This window comes from Natator depressus, chromosome 16, assembly GCF_965152275.1.
Source record: "Natator depressus isolate rNatDep1 chromosome 16, rNatDep2.hap1, whole genome shotgun sequence".
In the NCBI taxonomy this organism is placed as follows: Eukaryota; Metazoa; Chordata; order Testudines; family Cheloniidae; genus Natator; species Natator depressus.
This window is the reverse complement of record NC_134249.1, coordinates 12,259,970-12,271,363: the sequence shown is the minus strand read 5'-3', so window position 1 is coordinate 12,271,363 and position 11,394 is coordinate 12,259,970. Positions and strand designations below refer to the sequence as shown.

The 11,394-nt window shown below is 43.7% G+C and overlaps 1 long non-coding RNA gene across 1 annotated transcript in view; it reads right to left on the bottom strand.

Moving 5' to 3' along the window:
* LOC141999780 (uncharacterized) overlaps positions 1-3,144 on the bottom strand; it is a 28,425-nt gene extending 25,281 nt beyond the window's left edge. The window contains exons 1-2 of the long non-coding RNA XR_012642069.1: positions 3,088-3,144; positions 2,102-2,242 (exon numbers count right to left, since the gene is read on the bottom strand). This is a non-coding gene — a long non-coding RNA (uncharacterized LOC141999780). The remainder of the gene's footprint in view (positions 1-2,101; positions 2,243-3,087) is intronic.
* Between the last annotated feature and the right edge of the window lie 8,250 nt (positions 3,145-11,394).

Below are 11,394 nucleotides of genomic sequence, written 5' to 3'. Positions count from 1 at the left end.
GGGTCGGTGGGTGGGTGGGTGTACAGAAGGCACTGGGAGAGAGGCTCTAAATATGCTTCCCTCTCCACAGCACCACTGCAGCCAAGAGCAGGATCTAGCCCTAGAGGAAAACCCAGAATGGAACAATGGTCCCAGGGCACGTGTATATTCAGCCGCTCACACACCAGGGGCAGGGAAGGCTGGTGTCATGTGACCGTGAGCAAAATCTGACTATAAAGACTCTGATTTTGTGTCCTGGAAAATGAGAGGGGACTTAAGCCCACCTCCCCCAAGGCAGGGAAGGGATGTACAAACTCACTTCTGAGTGTTTAGAGCCAGATTCTACTCAGCCCCAATCAGCAGGGCCTCTGTACATGTCGCACTAAGCAGCAGGGTGCAGTTCAGCATGAAGCTAGCAAAATGAGAATATGTTACTGTAAAGCACAAGGGGCTTCATTTTCCATTGCTCTGCGTGGCCATTTACACCAGTGCAAAGTGAGGTATGAAATGCCACCACTCTGATTTGGTCGAGGTTTGCACCCACTTTGTACTGGTACAAATGCACTGGGCAATGTGCAGGGCAACCGTGACTCTGATCCAGCATTTCTGTGCCCTTCCAGTGCCAATTGCACTGCAAGACTCAGCAAACATCCTGAGCCTCTCCAAGCTGTGAGGGGGCAACCAAACTCCGTCACCATTTCAGAGGATAATAGCCAATCACCCAAGCTATCTAATAGTGAGTTTGCTTTTAACCTTCAGTGCACACCTCAGACAAGGAGAAAGAGCAGAAACAATCTCTGGAAGGGGAAAAAAAATAGCACGGCCTTGAACGAGAGTTTAACAAAATGTCTGACAGGAAAATTGACGGGACATGAAGAATCACACACCCCGAGCAGAATCACTCACTGTCTCCATAAGATTAGAGAGGAAAGTTACAGCAAAGAGAAGAATGACTGGGCACAAGGAGATTCCTTTCTCCTTTTCTTTTGCTCCTCTTCCCCATCCCACTCACCAGAGGGCTGCATGCTCTTTGAGGTGGGCATACCATGTTGGCATGCCACCTGCGTTCTCATAGCTGAGAGACGGAGTACAGAAGTGGACCATGGACTAGTGGTCTGTCTACATGCGCTATTCCTGTGGCCAGCTGCATTACTACCATGTGTATTACAGTGGTGTCTAGGTGCTAGGTTCTGTACAAACATTTAGATACAGCCTGTTTCCCAAAGACTGTGCAAACCAAACAGACTAGATAAACGAAGGCAAAGAGAGGGGAAGTAACTTGCCCTGGGTCATACTAAAGTCAGTGGCATGGCTAGGAATCGACCCAGATTTCCTGACTCTCGGGAAAAATGACCATTCCACTGGGCTATGCTGACTCCCCACTTGGGTGGGATAAAGGTGCCTAGTAGGGGTGGATCTGCATCAGAGGAAAATGGGGACATTTGCTGCTGCACTAAAGGTGCATTTTGTGAACTACAGAAAGCACGTTGGAGGTGAAAAGCTGATTTGTGGAATATGAAAACAAGCACGAGTGAAGCCGGTGTTCGTCACTGCCTTTGACGGGAACAAAATTGGGATTGTCTATGTTCAAGGCCATGGTGCACAGAGGAGGTTACCGGGCTCTAGCTTGCAGTGAATTAAGCAGCAATAATGAGGAGTAATTTACCTACAATAATGAGTGTGGCCAAGGTGAGGCATGGGTGTACTGGAGGGATACATATGAAGGTGACCAAGTGGATGCAGACGGGGAGAAGGCAATCTAAAGGGAGAAAGGTGGGTGTGTGTGACATGATACCTGGTATAAGAACTGCACTGACTGGATGACTGTAGCAAACACTAGTGAGGGGGAGGTATATTTTTCATGGGAAATTTTCTGGTTTTTTCAAAGAGAAACCCCAAAGTTGGGGGTTTTGAAAAGTCTTTTTGGTTAAAAATTTCAGCCTTCTGTTTTCAAAAACTGATTTTTTTTTTTACTGAAAATAGTCTTGAAAAACCAAAAAATAGTTTGGATTTTGTTTTTCCATAGGAAATTTAGAATTTTTTTTCAATTTCCCATGAAAAATATTTTCTTTCAATCAGCTCAGCCAATAAAACAAAGTTTAAAACAGAATTAACAAGTCACCTTGAACATTTTGCTCAGTTTGCTTGTTTGTTATATCCCTTTTCCACATCTTTCATCTGCTTTGTCTGTTTAGATTGCAAATTCTTCACAGCAGGAACTGTCTTCATATATGTTTGTAGAGCACCTAGCAGCTTCTGAGCACTAATGCAATGTGAAAAAATATATAATAATTATCTCAATAAACATGAGGGGAAAAACTCAGGAGAAAAAGCCGATGATCATAGCTTTGTGAGTGTGATACAAGAATTCAAGACAAACCCCACTGCACCATGAGGTCTCCATCATGGCCCATGAAAATAAATGCCAAATGATCTTATTGCAACATGGAAGAACTCTAAATCATTTTAGGTGATGCAGTTTCTAAATGCTATACCCTGAAAAAAAAATCTCATCTCCATCTGAAAATGTAGTGCAAAGTTTTATTTGAGATAGCTCCTGCCAAGAATAGCACAGAGCGGTCTGTGTATAACATCTGCTCACAGAGAGCTGAAGTTAAAACATCTGGTGTTGCTAGCTCTCACCCCTGCCCCTCTTACCAATACTAATCATCTAAAAGAGGTGTTGATAATATTCCCTTGTGGATGGGGAATGCAGGGGGAAATAGGGGATGTTTGTGCATGTGTGTGTGTGTGTATGAATGTGAGAGAGAGAGAGAGAGAGAGAGAGAGCGCCTCACTTCTCCATTGTCAATCTACTGCCTCACTTTCCCCCCTTCTTCTGGGCCCAATTCAATAAAGTCTCAAACACAATGCTGATGTTCAATAACATCTTTGCTGCTTGGGGTTTCATTTATGTTATTATTGCATAAAATGTATTCGCCTCTTCATTCTTGTATCAGCCCCCACCCCCCATATCCTTTTTTGGCCCGTCTGAGAGTCACCTGGGCACAGGGTATCAAGGCTTCTCCGACTGGTTCTCTTTTACCATAGGCTCAGACATCAACTCTCTTGGTAATCAACAGTACCCTAGAGTAAATAAGTACTCACAGCATCTTCACATCTCAGTGGAGCTACGCAGACCTCCTGCATCTCCCTCTGAACTTGGAAGTCGAATATCCTGTTTCTACTAGTCACGTGCTTGCTAGCCTCACAGTTCCACAACCACGGAGTGAATCGGGGACACAGATGAGACACAGTCCCAACTCCCTTAAAAAGACGAACTCGCCATGTGACAGAGGGCCTTGGCACTGAGCAGTGACAACAGCATTTTAGCAAAGGATGAAGGAGGAAACAGAGATCTCCTGATGCAGCAGCCAGCGTTATCAGTTAACAAGGATAAATGAGTCTAAGATGCCTTAAATTTGTCCAATTGTCTAATTCTGGAAGAAAATGGATGGCAGTCATCCTGGACCAAGTGTTTGGAAATATACAACAAAAGGAAAAAGCTTTATTAATACTGGAAATGTACTCTTAGCTTGGATTTTCTTTTCAACACCCAGCTTGTTCATCTCACAGCTCAGTGAACTGTTAACATATTTCTTCAGTGAACATATTTCTTCTGTTCCAGCAGCAAGTCCAGTTACTTTGGTTTTCAATAACTGCAGACAGATAAGATTCAGCTTTCCCAGTGGGAAAGAGAGAGAGAGGCAGAGAGAGAAGGAGCGGGGAGGGAAGAGAGAGATTAGGTCTGGGTAGATGGCTAAAAACATCGATGGGCTGAAGGATGGACTTTTGAGCTAAATGCGGCAGTCTTTCTGCTCTCCGATAGTAAAATGTGAATCTGATTCACTGTATCTGACTCACTGCTTTTTAATCCGAGTCAGGTCGTTAGCATTCAAGCAGGATACAGAACTCTTGTATCTACAGTGTAACAGTGGATCATATTTTTCGTATCCCAAAGTGCTATTGCTTTCAAAAAAAGCCTGATCCGGTCAGTCTGGTGTTGTCCTCTAACAGCTGCAAGAGAGGTCTTCCATCTATCCCTGGAAAGCCTAACGCAGAGCCTCCTTCAACCCTAAAATTGTCAGATCCTCCAAGCAAGGATCCAGTCCATTATTTGTATTAACAAGAGGCTTCAACCAAGATCAGGGCCCTGGTCAGCCAGACGCCGTGCAAACACATAGTAAGAGACAGCCCCTGCTCCAAAGAGCTTACAGTCTAAATAGAGAAGAGGGACAAAGGGTGGACGAACAGAAGCATTGCTATCCCCATTTTACAGATGGGAAGCTAGGACACAGAGAGATTAAAGAACTCATCCAAGGAGTCTGTGGCAAAGCAAGAAGGGTAAGGGAGGTCTCCTGCCTGAATGCTCGTCCCATGCCTCCACCACAGGGCCATCCTTTAGGACAGTTTATCGTGGATCCTAACATGGTGGAAACCGACCTAGCTCCATTGAAGCTGATTTACACCAGCTGAGGATCTGACTCCCTTTGGCTCAGTTCTGTTTGCAAAGAGGCAGAAACAGTCTAGAGAAGAAAGTAAGAAGGAAGTGCAGGAGTGGCCGCACTCCCTCGAGCAGTAACAATTTTCAATAGAAATGTATTCCAAATTCTATAGATAAGGTGAAATAATTTCAGAAGAAGAACTCAATAGATATTAATGTATGGTAAAAGCACAAGCCTTATTCTGATTTGCCTGGGTCTCTAAAGAGTGAAACAGAGGCATCCTTGAGTTGACCTTGAGGGGTTTCACAGCTTAAGTCAGTCTCTGGCTCTAATCCTTTCTCTTAACTCTCCCTGATTTCCTGTCAAAATTTCTTCTTGTCTTCTCTAATCTGGTGCTGTAATGTGTTTGAAGACAAGACACGAGCTTTCATTTTAAAATGGCAACTTCAGTCATGATCCCTTGAACTTTATTTGCTTTCCCAATTTTGTCAATCTTTCTCCCCAGGCCAGTGCCCTGGTTTGTGTGTCAGTGAGTTAGGAAAAATGCCTCTAATATTCTTTCTTTGTCCACAGCTTTGAAATGAAGTGCTGTGAACATCACACTGCTCTGTTATGGTGACTTTTGACTGTCGGTTCATGCAGACTAGGAGATTCAGATCATGCGGGGATTGTGAAATATAATACATATTTTTTTCTAAACACTGGTTCCTCATGTTATTCCCCACAGGAAGAAGGAGAAAAGAGACACTTCGCATGCAGAATCTAAAAGCTGAAAACTAATGAATTCCTTTCTCTCCAAGGGCTTATGGAGCAGTTCGACATTTCTGATTAAGGAGAAGAGAGCTATGATCACATGTGATACTACAGCCATCCATGCTGTCTTCCTAAAACAGAAGAGTGCTCTACACATCTGAGGATAATCAAGAGAATAACACTACCCGCAGGCATGGGTTTTGGAAACATCTTCTTATGTGGCTCCATGCAGTCACATCGCAGTAAAGATGACTTGATAAAAAGCTACCTAACGTATCAGGGCTCATTGGGTTTTGCAAAGCTCCTACCTCTGTAATCACCATTTACCAAATTAAAATGTGGGGGAAATGAGACACTTCATCTCTGTGTCATATAATGAACTTTTTGCATACATCAGAGAGGATGACTGCAGTTAGGGATAATTGTTATTGTAAAGCAGTGAAAACCAAGTTAAAAAGAAATTCAAGTTATCAGCTGTATTAAATGAAACTAGTTGACCTATCCCACCTAGTGTAATCCCATCCACTGATCCCAACCACTGTAATCTAACCAGTGTAGTCCAGTGCAATTATACCAGCCAATGTTCTCGGAGCCATGTAATGCAGCCCAGGTTACAGATTCTGTTCAGTGTGACTAGTACATTGATTTCACTCGTTGTTATCTAATCTATGAATCCCGTCAACTCCAGTCCAAGCCATGAGCACAATCTTGTGCATCTGATAATGACCAGTCAAATAATTAAAGGCAGACATGATAATAAACAACTACCTCCGATAGTGCTAAAAATGACTTCCATGGTACACCAGCTGCTTTGCAAACAAATAACAATAAAAAACCTGGGGCCAGATCCTCTGCTGGTGTAAATTGCTGTAGGTCTTTTGAAGTCAATAGAGTGACACTGATTTGGACCAGATGAAGATTTGACTCATAGCTTCTGCCCCAAAGGCTTCATGGGACAGGTCATGCTTCCTCTGAAGTCAGTTAGTTTTGCCATCGACCAAAATGGGAGCAAGGTCTGGACCCTATAATCTAAACATTATTCTAGACTCAGTGAGTCAGTGCCTAAGTGAAAGGCAGGGATATGGGAAGATGAGAGAATAAGAAATTTAAATACAAATATGGTGGTCTGGGGGATAAGGTGATAGATGGGAAGAAGTATGGGCCACTGGTTGGAGAACTAGCCTGGGACTTGGAAGACTTGGATTCAATTTCCTTATCTAGCAAAGAGTTTCAGTGTGACCTTGTACTAACTGCTCTGTGTCTCAGTTTCCCATCTGTAAAATGGGGGTAGTAGTGTTGTGCTACCTCAAAGGGATGCTGTGAAGAGAATTCTCGGATTGTGAGGAGCTCAGATACTACAGTGATGGGGGGGGTGTGATATAAATACTTGGCCTAGCTAGATTAGGGCTCAGGCAACTGGGGTTCTATTCCTAGTTCTGTCATGGCCCTTGACCTTCAGCCAGTCACTTCACTGATCTCTGACTCCACTTTCCTATCTGTAAAATGGGGATAATGATACCTGTTTCTTTTGAGATTTATGTCTGAAATGCACTAGATAACAGCTAGGTATTATTAAATATATGGGTACCATAATGGCAATTAACCCTTTATTCCTCAGCATTAGAAAAGTTTTCTGCAGCCGTTTCTACTTGAGTGTCACACAATTTGCAGAGTAAAAACACATTGCACCTTCGACGCAGTTAAGGGGCTGTTACCGGGGTCTGTCTTCCTGCCTGGGGGACAGGATGCCACGACTGAGAAAGAGGAGACCAACCATTGAGGGAGATGGGAGTGTCATAGGGAACAGTTCTCCTGGAAGGATCAAGACAGAGTCAGTGTCTGCAATCAGAGCCACATCTTTTCCAAACTATGAGGGAGACTGCATTTTACATTCCCATTAGTGGCTGGTTCCCTCCTTGCCCCTGCAGCAGCGGCTTGCCTTTCACACTGTAATTAATAATGTTATGTGCTAATAAAAGATCAAGAGGGTGGCAGCTGGATTCCAGCCTCTAATCCACTCGTAAGTTGTTGCTGCTTCTTGTGTTCCCTCTGCTTCAGTAATGTTTGTTCCCTGCTGCAGCGCTGGAGATATTCAAGGCTAGACTCTAAGGCATCCTACATGAGTTTAGGAACAAGGAAATCTGGCCTCTTGCAATGCAGGGAGAATAGGCTAGATCGATGGTTCTTTCCCATACTACAGCACTGGAAATCCACTCCTGTCTAGATAGGATCTAGCCAGGATGCCTAGAAATATGGGAAAGGTTACCTGTTTGCAACCACCTGATGGAGAACCCCAGGGTTAGATGACCCGCTGTAGATGTCTTCCAATCCCAGGGACTCTAAGAAATAGGTTTCCTAACAGTGTCCTTCAGTTTTCATTGCCTCCTATGAGAATTGGCCTTTGCTCATATGTTCTTAGTAAATATATCTTATGCTAAGATCAAAGGAAATCATAGATTCTGACCTCAGTGAATGCAATGGTGGAGCCTCCTTCTTGTACATTGTTGTGAGTTAGGGTGGTGCTGACACTACTTGTCTTCCCTGCTTCTCTGTCTCTTTTAACAATTACCCTCCTCTTTGGTCAGCTTTTTCTTTAGCCCTGAGAAATTCACACCCAATTCTTACTAACCTCTTTCCATCCAAGGAATTCAAAGTATGCTGCAACCTCTAATCAATTACTCCTCACAGCATCCCTGAGTGAATGTAATTAGTCCCATTTTACAGATGGGTAAACTGAGGTGCACACAGGTGATGACAGATGACATTTTCAAAAGTCACCTCTGGTTTGGGATATCTTCTCTTTTGGGTGCCTGATCTGAGACAAGTATGGCCTGATTTTCAAAGGTGCTGAGCATGCACAACTCCAACTTATGTCAATTGGAGCTGCAGGTTGGAGCTCAATTGGAGCTCAACATCTCTGAAAACTTGGCTCACAGAGTCTAAAGTTGGGTGCCCCAAAATGAAAGCGCCCACAATTAAAATCCCTTTTCAAAATGTGGGAATAAGTGCCTTGCCTACCATCACCCTAAGGCTGGACTAGAATAAAGATAAAGGCTATGTTTACACTACCCCACTGTCGGGATGATGGGGGTGTGAATAGCAGTGTACACCAAAGTCCTGCACTGTGAGTCCCCCATGTCGACACTGTGGGCATGACCTAAAAGGTTCCTAGTTTGCATTAATGTAACCCTATTTGCAGAGGGTTACATTCATGCAAACTAGGAAGCTTTTAGTTTGTTTCAGCAGTGTCCACATGGGGGAGTTACAGTGCAGCACTTTGGTGCACATTTCTATGCACACCCCTGTGGTCCCAACAGTGTAGACATGTCCTAGGAGTCTTGGCTTCTAACTTTTTCCTCTAGCCACTAGACAACATTGCCTTTCACTCTTGTCTGTGCGATTAGTCATGTTGTATGGTAAATTGACATGGAAATTTTGGCCCCTTGGGGGTTATGGTTTGCTGCCTAGGTATCATTTCGATTTCCCAATTTAACATTCCATGATTTTGGCAGGGTTCAGCTGTCCCTTGATCAGCCACAGCATTACAGTTATTTTGAGAGTGAAGACCCCAATGGATGCAAGAGAGACTCTCGCACTTAGGGAAGACCTTCTGACTTTGTAATAGTTTTATTGGCACAATTAGTGATATCACAAACAATACAACGTAGCAAAGTAAATAGAGACAATACAGAATGTTAAACACTTGCATATTAACACCATCCTTTGCTGGGGAGCCCCGCAGGAGGTAGGAGGACAAGTGGTTCTTGGCTTGGCAGGTTCTGGGAAATCTCCGTGGTGTGTATGGGCCAAGTTTGCTAATGCCTACCATACCTAATATATATTCAGTAGGGGCTTCAGCCCCTTTTCCTTACCTGTATTTCCTCACCCTACCGCTGGGGGGTGCCCTTCTTCCATAGGTTACTAAATCTTGTATTTCAAGCTTATTAGCATATATGTCAATTCGTTAATATGGCATTTGTATGATTGAACATTTGCTGATGTTCGTAGCTTAACATATCTATAGCTGGTATAAATGGGCATTGTACGGACACCTGTGAGCAATTTAGCAACACTTACTTATAACATCACTCTATCTTATGGCATCTTATGGTATAGAGTCATTTACTTATATCAAGGGTTTAGGCCTAAGTGAATTTGGCTAAACTATTGTTTTACAGGCTTAAGACATGTAGGCTTTTGTGTTACTGTCTTAATTCATACCTATTCCTTACCTATGTGCTTATATGTTTATATCACTGGCTACAAGTTAGCTGGCTACAGGTTCATCCTCATAATTTGTTTATATTTGCAGGGTTATGTGCAGTTACATACACAGTAGGAGAACGAAACCAGGGAAAGACAACCAGTGAACTTGTCATGCTCTGTGAGTGGGGTGAGCCTCCCTGCCTAGCAGTTACAGTCTGTGGTGGCAGCCTTGCCTAGTGGTTATGAGACAGGGGAACCTGGGCCCGCATTCTCCATTGGGTTGTGACCCAAGAGCCCTCCTGAGCTCCGTTATGCAGGAGTCTTCTCCCTGTGGTCCAGCTAATGGTCTCCCCTGGGCTTCTTCCTACTGCTCTGCCCCTCTCCGTGGGTGGCGCTTGTCCCTGGTGACCTGGTACATGGGTCTCACCAGGATAGGGAGTCTTGGCTCCATGCACCAGACCTTCCCCTGGGAATGCTTTCCTGCTGTAGTCCCTCTGCAGCAGCCAGTGCAGGTCTGCATCTCTCAGTGTTGCACCCCGCTGTGCTGAGGTCACTCCTCCAACCGGAGCACGCTGAGCAGGCCTGTCGGGGATGGGCTTCCTGGACCCAGAGTTGTTCCTGCACTCTTAACTCTCCTGCGTGGGATTCATCTACCCCATCACAGGCCCCCCAGCATAGTTCTTAAAAAGTGGACTTCTTCCAAGTGCACACACACAATAGCGTTTGCTTAGGAACGGCTGATTTTGTGTAGAGGGCTTAAGTGGGACAGAATTAGTGCACAGACTTTGTGCTGGTCCTCTGCAGAAGGGTGGATTTCACCCAGACTAAAAGGATGAATGGATTCGTCTAATCTGCTGTGGATAGTGGTGTGTGCACACACCCACAAAAACCACCTACCCACAGGCACCACGAGGACACAATCATAAAATCCTCACATAGGGTCTCATTCTCCTCAAAATCCAGTTTTACAGCACCGTGACTCCACTGATTTCAGCAGCATTACTCCTGCTTTGAACCGATGTAAGTGTGGGGAGAATCGGGCATTCAGCTTTTACTCAGTCACTGGGAATTTGCTTGTCTCAGGTAACTTTATTTTTACCCATTTACCCAATATCTGTTTGCTAAACAGCCCAGGGAGATTTTTACTTATTAAAAACAAAATAAAGTTACTCCCTGGCACAGCAGACAACTCTCTAGGCTTCCATGTCTTGAGCATATTTTTAGGTTTGATTTTTAAAATTCTCCCAAGCGACTAGAACCCACTATGGTCTAATCAACCAAGAAATTTAAACATAAAGGTTGCTGAAATCTGTCCTTAAAAAACAGCAAATGCATATTTCAGTTTTATTGCTTTGAGATATTTATGTCTATTTTAAAAATACAATCATCCAGATCCTCAGAGGGCACAAATCGGCTCAACTGGCTTCAAGTTACACTAGCTGAGGATCGGGCCCCAGGTTTTATGATCTTTCCTTTTTTATAATCATGTCATCTACTCTGTAGAAATCTTCCAGAGGATGAAAGGCACGGCAGATGACTTAATATGTCCCATGAACTACCCAGGGGAAATTTCCAAATCTCTTGGGTGAGACATAATGTTATGCTTTCTTTTATGTTTGGAAAGCTCAGTGAATAACGTATAGGTACACCAGAAAGATGAAGCCTTGTCTTTTGAGCAATTTAACCTACCACAACTCCTTCCATTTTTACTTAATCCAAATAATGCTTTAAAAAGAATTGACACAAGAAAGCCCATATAGTACAGAAGACAGCCTCCATTGCAGCACACACAAGAAAGCCTCCGTAGCGAGATAGTCAATCTTGTCCCAAACAATGCAACCTCTGCTACATACAACAGGTTCTAATTCAGCAAGATCATCAGCAAGGCCAATAACTATATTTGTATGGTGGGGGAAAAATGCATCCCACCCTCACAAAACTGGCAAACAAACAAACAAAAAAGCTTTTGCTGAATTTGTGAAAGGTGGACAAATTCTTACTATGCTAAAAG